This window comes from Neofelis nebulosa, chromosome 18 (genome assembly GCF_028018385.1).
Source record: "Neofelis nebulosa isolate mNeoNeb1 chromosome 18, mNeoNeb1.pri, whole genome shotgun sequence".
NCBI lineage: Eukaryota > Metazoa > Chordata > Mammalia > Carnivora > Felidae > Neofelis > Neofelis nebulosa.
In genome coordinates this window covers 5,862,556-5,879,502 of record NC_080799.1, presented here as the reverse complement: position 1 = coordinate 5,879,502, position 16,947 = coordinate 5,862,556, and the positions used below count along the sequence as shown (strand labels likewise).

Sequence of the window (16,947 nt, the reverse complement as noted above, 5' to 3'; positions counted from 1 at the left end):
CTGTTACTCTCCCCATTTTATAGCCAAGGAAGTTGACCACAGAGTCATCCAGTAACTTGCCCAAGGTCACACGGGTGGCAAGTAGCAGAGCCAGGAGAGGGGCCTCTGCTCCCATCTCCGTGGCACTGCCGGGGCTGCTGCTAATGACCTTCGGGGCTGTTCCTGGAGACCTTTCTTCCCCTCCCGGGGCCTCAGTCGCCTCACCAGAAGGGAGGGCGTGGACTCCAGGTTCTTGAGCAAAGTGTGCACCACAACAATCAGGGAACTTCTGCAAAACCCACCCGGGCCTCTCCCTGTGAGCAGAGATCAATAGTGTGCATTTTGTACAAGTTCCCTGGGTGCCGCTCCCAGGGTGGGTCTCGAGAACCCCCAACCAGGAGAATCCTCTGATCCTCCCAACATCCCAAATTCCTCCTGAGGAGGCAGCTGGAGCGGAGAAGGTTTGATTTATTCATGTTCATTACGGGTTAGCTTTGCGGAGTTGTGGGGAGATGGGCTGGCAGGCCGGGTTGCAAATGAAAGCCAAACGCATTCTAAATTATGAAATGCACAAAAAACCCCGGAAACCAGGCTCTTTCATTCAGATCCGGAGGATTGGATGCCGTATCCTTGGCAACGAGGGTTGAGAAAAACAAGTCTTTCTCCCGCCAGTGTGGAGAGGCCCAGGCTTCCATGTTAGGACGGGACGCAGGGCCTTTCTTTGGCCTCCTGTGCTCGGCTCCGACACTCCCTCTGGATCAACCTTGTGTGTGATTGTTGATTTGTGGGGTTGGGAGGGAAGCCAGAAAACGGTGCAATTGGAGAAACTTTCCGGACACGGCATGAAAAACGCAGACCCGAGAGTCACGTTGATCTAATTTCCGCAAAACTGTTGCAAACCAATTCCCATTCCCCGATTTCCTTAATCTTTTTGATAAATGGGCCCTATAATTACATCTCCATTCGAGATGTCCAAGAACAAAGACTTCAAGCCTGGGAGGTAAAATAGTTGCTTTGTCATCGCATTATTCAAAGGCGACAAGGAACGCGTTCAGGATAAATTTTGCTTTTCGTTTAATTTACCCCGTATCGATTTTCATCGGTGCGATTTAAGCAATTACCTCTGAGCTAATTCTTAGTTAAGAAGAAGTTAAAAGTTGCACCACGGGGACATTAAGATCTTGGAGCTTCATGATATGGACGGAGCCATAGAGACCGGGGATGTAGCTGCCACTTGTCTCCATTTCCACAAGGTAACGATCCCGTAAAATGGCACAGGTTGTGAGGGGAGGGGCAGCCGCTGTTCGAAGAGGAGGTCCACGGCCCACGAATGTGGCGTGGGGCTCCACATTATAGGTGGATACCCTGAAACACGAGAGGGTTAAGTGTCCCGAGATGGGTGGGAGCTGTGATCTGCTCTGCAGGATACCCCACCCCCTTAGTGTATGGGTGGATGGGGCGGGTCAGGGATTCACAGACTGTGAAATAACGGTGAGTGGAGGTATGGCCTCCGGAGGGAAAGGGGAGAAAGCCTGGAAGTAAAATAACAGGTGCCACTTAATGAGCTGTGTTGGGAAAGGCAGCCATTTGGTCCCTGCTTGGTCACATAAGGATGGACCCTGGCCTGGAACCCTTCTTTCTCAGGAGGTAGGGAGCCCGCGCAGGCTGGGAAGGGATGATTGCCTCGCATGGGGGGACCTTTACTTATTTCAGACCCAGTGTGTGTTCCTTCGTTCTGCTCAGCGTGCGGGTCAGTGGCCCTCGGGCGTGCCCGCGGCTGTCTGTATTTCAGACCCTACAGGGGATGGGTTGGGGCCCTTCCACTGCAGCAGGAAGTGGGGTGCGGGCAGCCCATGGGGGACTGAGGCACAGCAAGGGGCTGGCGCTTGTGCATCTGTCCTCTCCAACCTCGCTGCGAGTAAACCCCGCCCCACCTGACCACCTGAGCTCGGTGTGTGTGTGTGTGTGTGTGTGTGTGTGTGTGTGTGTGTTCTCCGTGGTCTCCGTCGTGCACTGGTCTCTTCCCTGGGTGGTACTTACTGCCTTCAACTTGGCTGCACGTGTGTCACACTCTGTCCTGAGGCATCGCCTGGTCGCCCAGTGACGCGAGAGACAGGCACCCTCTCTCATGCTCACCAGCACTCTGTGCTCCTGCTTCATCACAGGAAGAGACCGAGGCTCAGGGCGGGATGTGGCTCGAGGCCTCGAGAGAATCTCATGGACACGGTCAGCGTTGGGTGGCACAAAAGGCGGAAGGCGCCTTCCAGGTAGGGGACAGGCACACGGGAGACCGGCAGAGAGGGAGCCACGGGAAGCAAAGGGCAGGGGTGCAATCCACGAAGGAGGGGGAGGGCAAGAGGGGGGCTCTCCCCAAGGTCAGGCATTGACCTTTTCTCTCGTAAAGTCTCGATCTCTAAGACAGTTCAGAGGCTTGGAGGAGGCCAGGAATGTTAGGGAGGGTCTCCGCCCACCGGCGCCCACTGCCCCTTGGCCAAACCTCTGCCTGGCTCTGTAGGGGTCCAACTGGAGGAGCCCCAGGGAGTGGGGAGAGAGTGGATGCCTGCCCCCTCCATAGCCCTGACGGGAGAGGCGTTGAGGCTGGTCCCTGGCCGTGCAGGAGTGGGCCCGCTTTCTCTGACCAAGGGCAGGCAGCGAGTGGCGGCTGGGCAGGGTTCGCATTGTCCCCAGGGGCATCTCCAAGTCCGGAAAGGAGGCATCAGGGTGGGGGTGCTCCACCTACCAGGTCATGTAAGCACAGGGCCTTTGTGCTGAGGCTTTTCAAAGACTAAGAAAACATTTGAAACAGGGAAAAGCTATCGCTGGCTGTGCAATATGGAAAAGAAATTGCAAAATCCGAATCAATACCAATTTAATTAAACATCTACAAAACGTCAAAAAAAAAAAAAAATAGAGGCGCCTGGGTGCTCAGTCAGTTGAGTGTCCGACTTCAGCTCAGGTCACGATCCCAGGGTCGTGGGATTGAGCCGGTGTCGGGCTCCATGCTAAGCATGGAGCCTGCTTGAGATTCTCTCTCTCCCCCCGCCTCTGCCCCTCTCCCTCGTGCTAGTTCTCTCTTTCTATAAAGTAAAATAAAATAAAATAAAATAAAATAAAATAAAATAAAATAAAATAAAATAAAATACACCTACAAAATGTCACATCCTGGCTGCTGGTCAGCAGGGACGCAGGTTGACTCCCAGGTGGCTGCTTGTCAGGGGTACTGAATGAGGAGCACGGGGACACATAGGTGCTGTTTCCTGAGGCCACCGTAACCAGTTACCACAAACCAGATGGCGTAAAACAATAGAAATGTATTCTCCCACACTTCCGGAGGTCGGTGTTCCAAAATCAAGGTGTTGGGAGGGCCACGCTCCCTCCAGTCTCTAGGGGGTCTCCCCCCTTGCCTCTTCCAGCTTCTGGTGGTTTCCCTCCATCCTTGGCATGTGTGTGTTGGCTGCTTCACTCTGATTGGTCTCTGTCTGTGTCTTTGCACGGCCGCCTTCTCTGTGTGTACTTTTTTCTGTGTCGTGTCCTCTTCTTATAAGGACACCAGCCATCGGATTCAGGACCCACCCTAATCTAGCATGACCTCAAATGAGCTCAATGACATCTGCAAAGACCCTATTTTCAAATAAGATCACAAGATCTGAGGTTCTGCGTGGATGTGAATTTTGGAGAACATGCTATTCAACACACTACAGCCTCCAAGGTAAGAGTATCTAGGGGCCAGGAAGGACAGGAGTGGTCTTAAGGGGAGGGACAGGGCTGTCCCTTCAACCTCTGAGATGAGGAATAGCGTTGGCCCTGCCCAGGAGCCAGCCCTCCTGGCTGACCATCACCCTGGATGCCCCAGTGGCAGGGGGAGGTTGGAAGAAGATTGAGAGGGCAGAGAAGATTTCAGGAAGGGATGGTGGGGACAGGGAAATGGGGCATATCTGAGAGCAAGGATATACTAATGACAGAGATAATAAGAGTCAACATTCTTGAGTATTTAATGTAGACAGCTCTGTCCTGTTACAAGTTCTAAGTCATTGAGATCTCCTACCTGCCATAGAAAACAGGTACTGTTGTCATTACCATTTTACGGAAGGGGACCCTGAAACAAACTTGCTCAAGGTTACGTAGCTAGCAAGTGGGAGAGTGGGATTTGAACTCAGAACACTGGCAGTCTGGCTCTCAAGCCTGTACCCATTCACACGGCCCAAGGCCGTCTCTACATGGAAGACACAGAGGCAGTTTGGATGGGGGAAGGCGAGGGGAAGACAACCCCCCTTCACCCTGAGATGGGGGGCGGTGGGGAGGAGCGAGTTTGGGGTGTGTTGGGGGGGGGCAATGAGAGAATAAGTCCTTCTGGGACATGTTGAGTAGGAAGGGTCTTGGGACACGACGGCCACGGCTCAGTAAGCGGCCAGGCCCTCGGGGGACATGGAATTTGGGTTTGGACGGTTTGATGGGAGTTTAGAGACCGAGAATCTGAATAAAGCAGAATATCCGCCCCCCCCCCCCGCCCCCCGCCAAGCCCCACCACCCATACACGTACACTCTTTCCCTCAATAGCCGGGCCCTCACTCCCACCTCTTTTCCTGCTTTCATACACAGCTCCCTTGACAGCCTGCCTCCCTCTGCCCGTGTGGACGCAGCAGCAAACGACAGCTATTTTGGGACCTGCTTCATCTGCACGTTATTCCTTCCCCCACTGGTTCTATTCGCATCAGCTACTTGGCACAAGGTTTTGAATTGTTGGTTTTTGCGCTAAATTCATTTCCCAGAAATGTCAAGCATCACCAAGGCCAAGAGCGGGGCATGTGTTGTTCTCTGTCTTTTGTTCTGAGGCTTCTCTTTTCATGCACAAATGCATTCTGTCATCTGGCAGCACATGGGACCCTGTGCCTTGAACTAAGCCAAGAGCTGCGGCCCCGCCCCCACCCCCCACCTCCCAGCCCTGCCAGGGCGGCCTCCTGTTTCAGCGTCCTTCTGACATAATTGCTTAGTATTTGATGAGGGGAAAGAGGAGGGGCCGTCTAGGCTCTCCAACCCTGAGGGAACTGTGGAGCCAGGGCAACACCCCGGGGCAGAGCCGGACAGACACCAGCCTGAGTTCCCTGCAAAGGTGGCCGCAAGTCTGTGTGATACGGGGGCCAGAAAGGGGCCTCTCCTCCCTTGTGACCTTATTTGGAAATAGGCTGTTTGCAGATGATCAAGTCAAGATGACATCATCAGGGTGGGCTCTAATCCAATACGACCAGCATCCTTATAAAAGGGGAAATTTGGACACAGAGATGCATACAGAGGGAGGACAATGTGAGACAGGAAGAAGACAGCCATCTACAAACCAAGGAGATCCCAAAGAAGGGGCCAACCTTGCCAACACCTTGATCTTGGACCCCCCAGGCCTCCAGGACCTAGAGACAATACGTTTCTGTTAAGCTGCCTAAGTTGTGGTTCTTGGTTATGGCAGTCCCAGCAAACAAATGAAATAGCAATTGTTTTATGAAGAAGCATCTCCCCTGGGAGATTGGTAAGGAAGTGGGGGGTGGGCAGGACCAGGAACGGGAGGAAGCCAGCAAGAGTGGGATTTCAGAATCGTGTTGGGGAGCATGAGATGTCATAGAGGGCCATGGAAACAGCCTGCGGCTCATTTTTGCAATACGAAGACCTTACATTACATAAATTGTGACCGGCCCAGAGACATCTGGGCTAAGGGGAAAATAAAACACCCAGCTCCCTTTGTCCTTGACCTATCCATCCACCCATCCACTCACTCACTTCAGAAAGCATTTATTGAACGCCTATTGTGGCTGAGACTTGCCAACTAAGAAAGCTTGAGGAGATTTAAAAAAAACTTTGGATGAGGGGCGCCTGGGTGGCTCAGTCGGTTAAGCATCTGACTTTGGCTCAGGTCATGATCACGAGGTTTGTGGGTTCAAGCCCCACGTTGGGCTCTGTGCTGACAGCTGAGCCTGGAGCCTGCTTCGGGTTCTGGGTCTTCCTCTCTCTCTGTCCCTCATCTACTCATGCCCTGTCTCTCTCTCTCCCTCTCTCAAAAATAAATAAACATTAAAAAAATTATTTTAACTTTGGGTCAACTATTTTTATTTATTTTTTTAAATTTTTTTAATTTTGAGAGAGAGAGAGAGAGAGAGAGAGAGAGAACATGAGTGGGGGAGAGGAGCAGAGGGAGAGAGAGAGAGAGAGAGAGAGAGAGAGAGAGAGAGAGAGAGAGAATCTCAAGCTGTCTCCACACTCAGTGCAGAGCCCAATGCAAGTCTCGATCCCAAGAACCGTGAGATCATGACCCGAACCAAAATCAAGGGTCGGATGCTTGACCAACTGAGTCACCCAGGTGCTCCTGGATTAACTATTTTTTGTAAAAAGTTCTCTCTATGGTTATGTCATCAGTTTCATATATAGTATGGTTCATTTTTTGTTGGGTTGTTGTTGTTGTTGTTGTAGTTGTAGTTGTTGTTGTTTTTATGTTCTTAATCATTTGGGGGCATTTCCCTCCAACCTTGTTGAGTTCATTTTGGATACCAAAGTGAAAACTGTATAAAAAAGGTATAGTCAGAGAAGTAGCCCCCTTGGGGTAGCCAATTTCATTAATTTTGAGGTTACTGTCTGATGTTTCTGTTTGCAAAAATTAGCCGATATTAGTCAATATATAGAGCTGATTTATATATATATATTAAATTAGCCGATATATATATATATATATATATATATATATATATATATATATATATATATATTTCCTTTCTTTTTTATACAAACAACAACCACACAGTAAATACTTTTTATACTCTGCTTTTTCCACTTAGCAGTGTATCCTGGAAACCACTCCATATCAAGATATAGAGATCTTCATTTTTTTCAACAAGTGCATAGTATCCATTATGCGAATGTACCACAGGCTTTTCAGCCACTCTCAGATGTATGAGTGTTTATTACGGATAATGTTGTCATCACTTACCAGTATATCTGTGTAGTATCATTGGAAGTGTATCTTCAGGGTCGATTCCAGAAACTGGGATTGCTGGATTGGGGGAAAATGCATGAAGTTTTGTTAGCTATGATCAGATTTCCCTCCATGGGAGGGTTGTACCATTTTGTACTCCTACCAGCAATGTATGAAAATGCCTGATTATAGGAGGGGGAGTCCTAAGGGGCAGATTTACATAAGAGCTTCATTCTGTGATGCTCTGATGGCATCCCTCTACTGATAGGAAAATCCATCAAAGGGAGGGATGGAAAGCAGAGAGATGTACATGCATTTGTCTGCAAGATGTTTTTTGCTTGTATTAGGCAGGGTGAGGGGCTCCAGAAGAGTTGGGAATCAAACAGCCTTCTGGTTCTTGCACAAGAGACCCTGTTCCTTAGGGAGACATCCTGGGAAAACATCCTCCCCCAAAACACCCTGTCGGCTGTTCCCTCTGAGAGGCAGGATAGGGAGGGAGACACCACAGGTCTCCCTTGTGAAGACAGCCATGATGAAGACAGCCATGACAACTCTCTGCTAACTCCTAGAATGAGTGAGTGAGGGGGCATCAAAATAGTTGACATCACCATGAATTGGGCTTTGGTGTTTGTGGATAGACATGGCCATATGCCAGAGCAGGCTCCAGGGTTCTGTAGGACCCCTGCCAGCCCAGAGATGACCCCCTTATAACTGGTAAATCAAGAGAAGGTTTGGGGGTTCCAGGGGAGTAGCCAGGACAAGCAACACTCAGGAAGCTTGGAGGAGAGGCCATATGCCATGTCACAGTCTAGAACGTTGACAACCTCTGGCATGGTACCAGAGCACACCAGCTATTTCAGTTATCTCTTGCTGGGTGTGTTAATTATCTACTGCTGCATAACAAATCACCCCAAAACTTACCAGCTCAACATAATGAACATTTATTATCTCACTCGATTTCCAAGAGTCGGGAATCCGGGAGTGGCTTAGATGAATGGTTTTGGCTCAGGGTCTCTTGTGGGTTGCAGTCAAGATGTTGGTGGGGTCTGCTGTCTTCTGAAAGCTCAACTGGGACTGGAGGATCTGCTTCCAAGATGGCGCACTCAACATGGCCGTTGGCAGGAGGCCTCAGTTCCTCACGTGTGGATCACTCCCTAGAGCTGCTTGAGTGTCTTCATGACATGGTGGCTAGCTTTCCTCAAAGTCAGTTGTCTGAGAGACAGAGGGGGAGAAGGAGGCGGGGAAGGAAGCAGCAATGCCTTTAATCACCTAGTTTTGGAAGTCACACACAAGAACTTCCTAATGCTATTCATTAGAAGTGAGTCACCAAGTCCAGTCCACACACAAGCAGAGGAGAATTAGGCTCCTTTTGGTGGTGGTGGAGGGGGGGAGTAACAAAAAACTTATGGACATATTTTAATCCACCACACTGTATAAGAAACCACTCTACAAGCTGATGGCTTAAAACGACAACCATGTATTTATTCTGTTAACTGGACTGGGCTCAGCTGGAAGTTTCTTCTGCTGGTCTCATCTGGTGTTCCTTGTGTAGCTGTGGTCACTTGGGGGCTCAGTTGGGGTTGAGAATTTCCAGATGGCTTCACCCATATGCCTGGCACTTCGGCTGGGATGTCTGGAACAGCTGAGGGTTGGCTGAGCACATCTCTCACCCCAGCATGGTCTCCCCAGCAGGGTGTTAGAGTTTTAAGAGGGAATCTTCCAAGATCACAAGCCCTAATCTGCATGTGCCCTTTCAGGACTCTGCTTGTGTCAAGCTCCCTTACATCCCGTTGGCAATAGCAGGTCACATGGCCAAGCCCAGAGTGGGAGAAAACCATACAAAAGTGTGAATGCTGGGGGTATGGTCCATGGGGGAACCTCCATGTGACTGTCCTCACACTGGCCATGTGCCAATCTATAGGGGAAGGAAAGAAAGAGAAGGAATGGCTTTTTGGCTAGATCTCCAAGTCTGTCTCCTCTCCCCTCCCATGTCCACAGGATTCTGCTAGGTCCTAATAACATCTGATAAGCAGGTCTGGGTCTCGGGCTCTTTGGGGGAAACTTTGGTAGAGCAATTCTAGAGTTCTTTAAAAATATGACAACAAAGAACCTCTTTCGACAGAACTGACAGAAGCTTGAATTCTGGGGAACAGAAACATACTCAAAGTTACACCCTTAGGGGAAACAGTTTCCTCTGAGTCTACTGGGAGGACAGGGCTCGGGGGAAGGATTTGGAGGTGATCAGAGTTCCCCTAAAATAGAAGGCAGAGTGGGAAGCTACCTACATGACATGTATGAGTAAGGCATTGGGGCTGGGACTAGGAGGTTGTCTCTTATCCCCAAATAATCCTTTTCCTAATCATGCTTGAGATTCCTCCAGATTATAAACTCATCTTTAAATTGAGTGGGAAAGCCATGAGGTCTGGAGGTTGTCCACACTGTAGTGTGCATTTGTCCTATCCAATTGCTTCTGTATTTTCACTTCACTCCATCCAAGCAAATCAGCCTTTGGGTGGAATGAGGGCCTTGGTATCTGGGCAGAAGATCTCCCCAAAACAAATGCCAGCTGCTTTTCAAGTCTGTCTCCACCTAACCTTCACTGTCTTAATATGTCTCCATCCTTGGTGATATACTCTGTGATTCCAGAAGATTTTCTGGGAAGTACAGTTATGTATTTATGTTGTTACTTATTCAATTGTCCATCCATCCACCCATCCATCTATCCATCCATCTACCCATCCATTTATCTATCCACCTATTTTCAACAGGCATTTTTGGTCTATACCTTGGGAGGTCACTATGTGGGCACATGGACCTCAGTGTGACCCAAACATGGCCCCCACAGTTGATGAGCTCACAGTCCAGAGCACGAGTGCACACAGGCCAGTCTACACCATCAGTGGATGTTCTGTTTTGCCTGATGAGCTGGTCACAAAGAACAGGAGACTCATGAGTGCAGGCTGAAGCAAGATGGTGACTGGAAGCCTTGGGAAAGGTAGGACTATTGGGCCTATTGGGTGGGCTATTGGGTGAGCCTAACCTGGTGGATCTTCTCATCCTTGAGAGGCATCATGAGACACTGACCACCCATGGTACCCTGGAGCCAGACCACCTGAGTTCACTTTCTTACTCCTTTACCAACTCATGGTGTTCTCTTCAGCAATTTACTCACTGTCCTCATCTATGAAGTGGGGATTCATTCATTCATTCCAAATATATTTACTGAGCACCTACTATGTCCCAGGCCCTATTCTAGGCTCTTGGGATCTGTGAACAAGAGAGAGAACCATTTCCGCCCTTGTGGTGCTTACATTATTTTGGTGAAAAAGACCATACGCAGTAATACTGTAAATGGGTAAAAAATAGAATGGATAAGTAAATAAATACACATAAAAATGAATAAGTGAATTAGAAGGTGATGAGTATCATGGGAAAAGAAAAATATCAAGCAGCGGGGGATGGAGAAGGGGAAACAATTTGAAGTTTTAAAGAAGGATGATGGTCATTGTTCCATATCTAGGCTTGGGTGGTGTTTACCTGGATGTATTTGTCAAAACTCATTGAATTACACACTTAAGCTCTATGCCTCTCACTGCCTGCAGATCACACCTCAATAAACAGAGCATTTAAAAGACAGTGCTCAGAGTAGACCTCGTTGAGACAGTGGGGTTTCTTTTTTTAAAGTTTATTTATGTTATTTTGAGAGAGACAGAGACAGCGCAAGTGGGGAGGGGCAGAGAGAGAGAAGCCCAATCAGGCTCTACACCATGAACACAGAGCCCAATGTGGGGCTTGAACCCACCACCCATGCGATCATGACCTGAGCCGAAACCAAGAGTCGGACGCTTATCCCACCGAGCCACCCAGGTGCCCCGAGACAGTGGGGGTTTCTAAAAAGGAGGAGGTAGGGAAAGAAGCCAAGTAGGTGAAAGGAGTCACAACAGGCAGAGGGAGCGGCTAGAATAGAGGTGCCTACAAAGCCACCTGGTGCTACAAGGACTGATCATACCCACTTTGGTTGATGGATGGGTCAGCTTGGACCAGAAAGGACAAAGAGATGGCTCTCAGAAGCCCCTTGAGTGAGTGACAGGGAGAAACGTCAGACCCTCTGATATTGTCATTGTTATTGCCGTTAATGAGGGTGTGGGTGGGGGTGGGGTTCTGCCACTTTCTAGATGTGGGCACTGTCTTTCCCTGCCTTCCGGGTATGACCTGGGATCCTCCAAGAGCCTTCCCCACATTTTCTGGGTTTGGAATGTTTTCTGGACATCACAGGAAGAAACTTCCATTATGTAACACTCTGTGATCAGACACAGTGGGTTGGATTTGAGGTTTTAGGTTGTATCTGAAGCAAAAGCAGCTTTCATTTCTAAGCTTTATTGAACTTTGTTGTGCTTTTTAAAAAAAAAAAATAATGACCCATCTACAACTTCTGAACAAACTATAATAAAAGTGACAAATATTGGTACACCGCACAGAGATTGTCACTTTGGATTTACTGCCCCTCCAACTTTTTCTGGCGAGTCTCACTAAATTTACACTTTGGGCCTTAATCCATCACTCTATCTTTTAATGCAACATCTAATCTCACCGCTTCTTTTCTTCCTTTAATACGGTTTCTCTTGAGGTGTATTTGCAGGACTGATTTTTATCATTTGTAATGTGGTTAAAACAACGCGTTGGCTATAAATCAGAGCCATTATTGGGATGCTTGAGAAGTCGTGTTAAACACAATAAATTTAGTGTCTTTGATTTTCTGGGAAATCTGACAGTAGAAAGAATAACCGAGGCCCCTTTGAACTCTGGGGATGGGAGAATCATTCCTTCAAGGTAAAAATCGAATGCTTTCTCCAACCTCAAAACCTCCATTCCTTGAGACCAGGATTCAGACTGATATCAAGCAGTGGGTCGGTAGAGTCCCCTGGGAGCCAGATAAATCTTGGTTTGGATCCCAACTCAGTCACTCATGTGCTCTGTGACCTTTGGCTAGTCACACAACCTCTCTGGGCCTCTTTCCCACTTTTAAGATGGAAATGGGTTGCTGTCTCCAAGGTTATGAGAAGTAAAAAACAGACCCGTGGGGTGTACCTAGTACATACATGTTTGTTTACTAAGATGATCCCTCAGGAGTCAAGGCCTCCCCTCTGAGTTGGCCCCTGGACTTGACTCCTTCTGGAGGAAAAAAAAGCAGCACCAAACATCAGTTGAGTGGAAGCCTCCAGGGTCCACACCTGCAGCCCTCACTCCTCCAACAGGATGGAGGAGGGTCCACGTTCGGCTTTTTGCTCCAACTCGGAGCCAGATGCCGAGGATTTCAGGGCTCCCAGGCCCCTGTCCCTGCTTCTAGTGCCTTCCCTAAGGTGACTCAGAATTTTCTGGGGTCTCCAGGGAGGTTCCTGCCATCCCCAGTTGCATCTAGAAGGAAACCCACTCCAGCCCACAGCGCTGTTTACAAGAGCTAGGTTGTCCAAGGCCTCTCTTCCTGTCTCCATTCCAGACACCTCAGCCAGCCCCCCATCTTACACAGAAGAGTGAGGCTCCCACAATGGGCAGGAGGGGTGCCTGTGTTCCAGGCAGACAGGTGCCACCAGCCTGGGTTCATCATCGGGGTCCTGATACCCAGCTCCCGACGGCTTTGCATGGTCCCAGCAAGACGAAGACGGGACTCCGCAACCACCCCCACGCTCATGGCACACCGAAACAGGCACGTTTCAGGACCAGAGCATAACATAACTGCGGTAAAACCCGGATGGAGGCTGTCCACCAGACACGCGCGTATCTCTCTATCCTCCCCTCCCTCCATTCATTCACCTGTCATCCTGAAGGCTCCTACCCTGCGCCAGCCTATGGATCAGACCTGGGATGCTACTTCTCTGGCTACTGGGCTCCTTGCTGTTTGCGCACATGGAGGCATGCTGGACCTCAGGGCCTTTGCACTGGCTGCTCCCTCTCTCTCTCGGATGCCCCTCCTCCTAGACTTCAACACAGCAAGGAGTGTCCAGTCTAGGGGAAGGCCAGTCTGGACACAGATGACCCCACTGGGCTGGGGTCAGGGAAGGTTGAGGGGCTGGGAGTCCAGAGCAGGGAGAGAGGGCTCTGCCTGAGGATCAGGGGCAGGTTTGAACAGGCAAGGATGGGGCCTAGGGGAGGAAGGGCCTTCCCTCTCCTGCATGCTCCACTCATGTTCTTCTAGACCCTCCTCCACATGTTTGCTCACTCCAAGCCCTTCAGCAGGTGCCCCCAGAGCTTCCGGTCACCTTTCCGAAGCCCCTGGCCCTTGGGGTCCTGCTTGTGTCACATCTTCTCTAAGAAACGGTCTCTGGCCCAGCCTAGCCCAGCACCTTCCTTCCATCCTCTCCAACTGTGAAGTCCTGAGGTGGCCTTGCGAATGGCCACATGGGTGATGGCATCTCTTACAAACCCGCCCCTATTTACTGCAGATCCCAGAGTCGCTCCTGCAGCCCTGCCCCTGGTGGGGAGGAAGACGAAGGGGTGGGGGGACTCAGGTGCGGTTGCCCTCCTGCTGGAAATGAGGCCACCTCAGCCTGGGAGCTCCTTCCAGAATCCACACAGCTGAAATCAGGGTGATAAATGGTGCCCGGCATTGGTAGCAGCAAAGACGTTGGGGAGCATACATTTCACAAAGAATTAGTCACTCTAAACTGCTTTATTTAGTTTGAACTTAGAATAGTGCCTAACTTATTCAGCCAGGGAGGGGGAGGGAGGGGGCAGGAACGGGTTGCCAGGCCCTGCATCAGCCTGAAGGAGTCACGGGCGGGAAAGTGGTGACATCTGTCTGGGGGTGGCCGTTGGTAGCTTGTGGGCCGCCTGGATTCCTTCTGAATTTGGTAAAAGCCCCCGGGGATGTGAGCGGCGAAGGCACGACTTGCATCAGGAATGCGCCCTTTCTTTCTACTCCCGCGGTGTAGACGCAGGGAGGTGCCGGCATTGCTGCAGCCGAGAAAGCTCTCCCCACCCCACCCCCTGCTCCAGTGGCCCATCTGCCTGCTCGGCTGTGCGGCACGACCTTCCTGGGCTCCCTTCCTCTCGAAAACTCAAAACTCGGCCCCTCCAGACGCCGCTGGAGCTCTGTGAGCTCAGTCCAAGCCCCTGGGAGAATTTCTCCCCCTGGCTTCCTGGACTGTCTTCCTACCCTGCAGACAGGTTTCTCTATCACTCCCTAAGTCCTAACCAGGCCCCAGGGCTTGGGCTTTGGACCTCTCCCTCCACTGCACTCCCTCAATGACCCCCGAACGCATCCCTCTGACACCTGCAGACCCACACGCACAATCGCCTTTTTGACATTTTCACTTGAGTGTCTGAAATTTTCCAGCCCCAAACTGAATTCCCAGCACCTCCCTGCACCACCCGGAGCCCTGCTGAAGGACGTCTCCACCTAGGTTAACAGCCGCTCCAGCCACTCCACACTCAGGCCCCATCCCTGGAGACCTGCCTGACTTCCTTTCCTTGTTCACACTCCCTGCCTAATCTGTCCTTCCAAATGTATCCAGAATCCACCCTGCTCTGCTCCCACCCAGTTCCCAGCCGGCCTCCTCAGCTGCATTTGCATTTCCCAAATCCACCTCTGTCCCTGCAATCGAATCTCAGCAGGCAGCCAGAGGGAAAGCACCAGGTGGGGCCCTGCCTCTTCCCCTCCCTTTTCTGTCCAAACCCTCTGAAGGCTCACCTCACAGAGGGAAGTTCTTACAAGGGCGGGCAGGACCCCACTTCCAACCTCTGTCCTCTTTGCCTAAGCCCCATCTGCGACTGGTCTCCTTGCTGCTGGAACACACGAGGCATGCGTGACCCCAGGCCCTTTGCGCTGGCTGTCCTCACTGGTGGACCCTGGTCTCTGGGACATCCAGCGGCTCGTTTCCCTTCTCCTTCAAATCTCTGATGGCACTTCACCTTTTCAAGGAGGTCCACTCTGGCCCACCCCCTTAAGACCCCACCCCCACCCCGCTCCCATTCTCCAGGTCCCTATTACCTTCATCTAGTTTTAAATAGCATTTACTATCTCCTAACACACCATCCAACTCACCTAATCGTTACCTTTACAATTAGTTATCCCTGCTAGAATGTACGCTCCACCAAGCCAGGGGTTTGGGCTTCTCCGTTCACTGCTGTGTCCCCCGTGCCTAGGACGGTGCCTGGCAGGTAGCAAGTACTCAATAAGCGTGTCCCGGATGAAAGCATAATGCCAGGAAGCCCCAGCTAGACCTTAGGAGAGCCTGTGATGAGCCCGTGTTTGAGCCACGAGGCTGTAGAATTTAGCCGGCTGCTTGCACGGTTCCCTTGACGAGGGCCAAGTCCGAGGACTCTGCTCGCCCACGCCCGGGCGGGTTGTGCTGACTTAATGGGGCCGGCTGCCCCCCCCCCTCATCACCATCGCCTGCCGCTGCTGAGGCCTGGCCCCCGACCCGATGGCTGCCTCTGCCATCTGGGGAGCGAGCACACTCTCGCAAAGCTGATGCGAGGGTCGGGGAAGGCAGCAGGCACTGGGAGCTCCGACTTGCAGCCTAAAAAAAATTTTTTCCCCATTTTCTTTTCTGTATATATATAAAAAAACAAAGTCCGAGACTTCAGAAAAATGCAAAAATCTAGCGGAAGAAAAAAGAAAGCCCCGAAAAGGGGGAACCGAAGCGGCAGGCTTAGGGCGGCACATCCGCGGATCCCGTGGGGGCCGCTGGCTGAGACGAGCCCCAGGTGCCCGTCAGGTGCCGAGCCTTGCCCTCCACACTCCGCAGCTGACTGTCCTTGATTCTCAAACGACCCAATGGGTCTCTGGGGGTGAGGTCTGTGGTCTCCCCCTACTCAGCTACCGGTCCCTTTTTTCCTGGTTATAACACCCCCTTTTCCTCCCCTCGTCTAATAGTTTGGGGCGGACCAGCAGGAGGCCCGGCGAACACGCGATACAGGACGAGTCCGCGTGTGCCAAGTTCTGGGGTGAGCACGTGACCTAACAGGACGTTGAGCAGATTCCGCGGAGGCCGGGGCACGTGACCCTCTCGGCCAATCAGTGCTAGCCAGCACTCTGGCTAGAATCGGTTGGTCCAAACAGAGCAAACCCCAGGCATTGCTTCCTACGGGTCCGTGCCTCAGAGCTTTCCCCGGCTGGGGAGTGAGCTCACCAGGTGCCAGGAGTTAACTGGATGGCTGGATGCGCAATGGTGGGCAAACAGCCCAGCTCCCTTGCCCCTCAGGTAGAACAACCCTGGGGCACGTGCTGAACAGTCTCCCTGGCTTCCTCAGTGGGCCTAACCTCCGGGTGCCCGTAGGGGCAATTTGCTTAGCAATGTACTATGCTGAGTGTTTCCCTTCCCTGTCTCACTTCCTACCTCCCCAAACTCCCAAATAAAAGATTTTCACTCAAATATCTGTCTCAGGATCTGTGTTAGGGGAGTGCAGATTCAAACACAGGCACAGAAGAAGGAGCCCATCCACACAAAACCAACACAGAGGCTAGTGTGGCCCAGAGAATGAGCCTTGAACACCAGGCTTGTGCCCCTTGATCCGACTGTGCCTGAAGTCCTCACTCTGGATGTTTTAGTAACTTGAATCCTCACATTTTTCCTTCTGCTTAAGTAACGTTTGAGCTTGGGTTTCTTTTACTTGCAATGGAAAGAGGGCTACTAATATTTCCATATTATTGACGAAAAACTGAAATTAGGTGAGCAATCCAAGCAGATTCTTCTACCCAAGCCACAGCAGCCAAGCCTCCCTATGCTATAGCCACTGGCCTCGTGATGGTGGGGGGTGATCCCTCAGGAAATTGCAATAGGGAGGAAGGGGTGAGAGTTACAGATGGGGCCAAGGCAGACGGATGAGAAACGTTTTAGCTTCCACAAACATCTGTTGAGTTTTTGGTGCATGCCTAGCTTGGAGTCTTCAAATTCTGGGTGATACAGGGGACAGACAAATGCAATGAAGTTCCAGAAGCTGTGGTGTCAGCTGCTGTCTTCCAGATCTTGTAGCCTTGGGAACGGGGGGCCCTGATGCTGGGCCCAGCTCATTAA

The 16,947-nt window shown here is 51.0% G+C and overlaps 1 long non-coding RNA gene and 1 other non-coding gene across 2 annotated transcripts; one reads left to right on the top strand and one right to left on the bottom strand.

The window, feature by feature from the left end:
- Nucleotides 1-1,036: 1,036 nt before the first annotated feature.
- Nucleotides 1,037-15,868, bottom strand: LOC131501119 (uncharacterized). The gene is made up of 4 exons (XR_009256650.1): nt 14,973-15,868; nt 7,853-8,143; nt 6,947-7,009; nt 1,037-2,764 (listed from the first exon to the last, which is right to left on the bottom strand). It is a non-coding gene; the product is annotated as an uncharacterized LOC131501119 (long non-coding RNA).
- On the top strand, nt 5,837-5,921 carry TRNAQ-UUG (transfer RNA glutamine (anticodon UUG)). The gene has a single exon. It is a non-coding gene; the product is annotated as a tRNA-Gln (tRNA).
- Nucleotides 15,869-16,947: the final 1,079 nt, after the last annotated feature.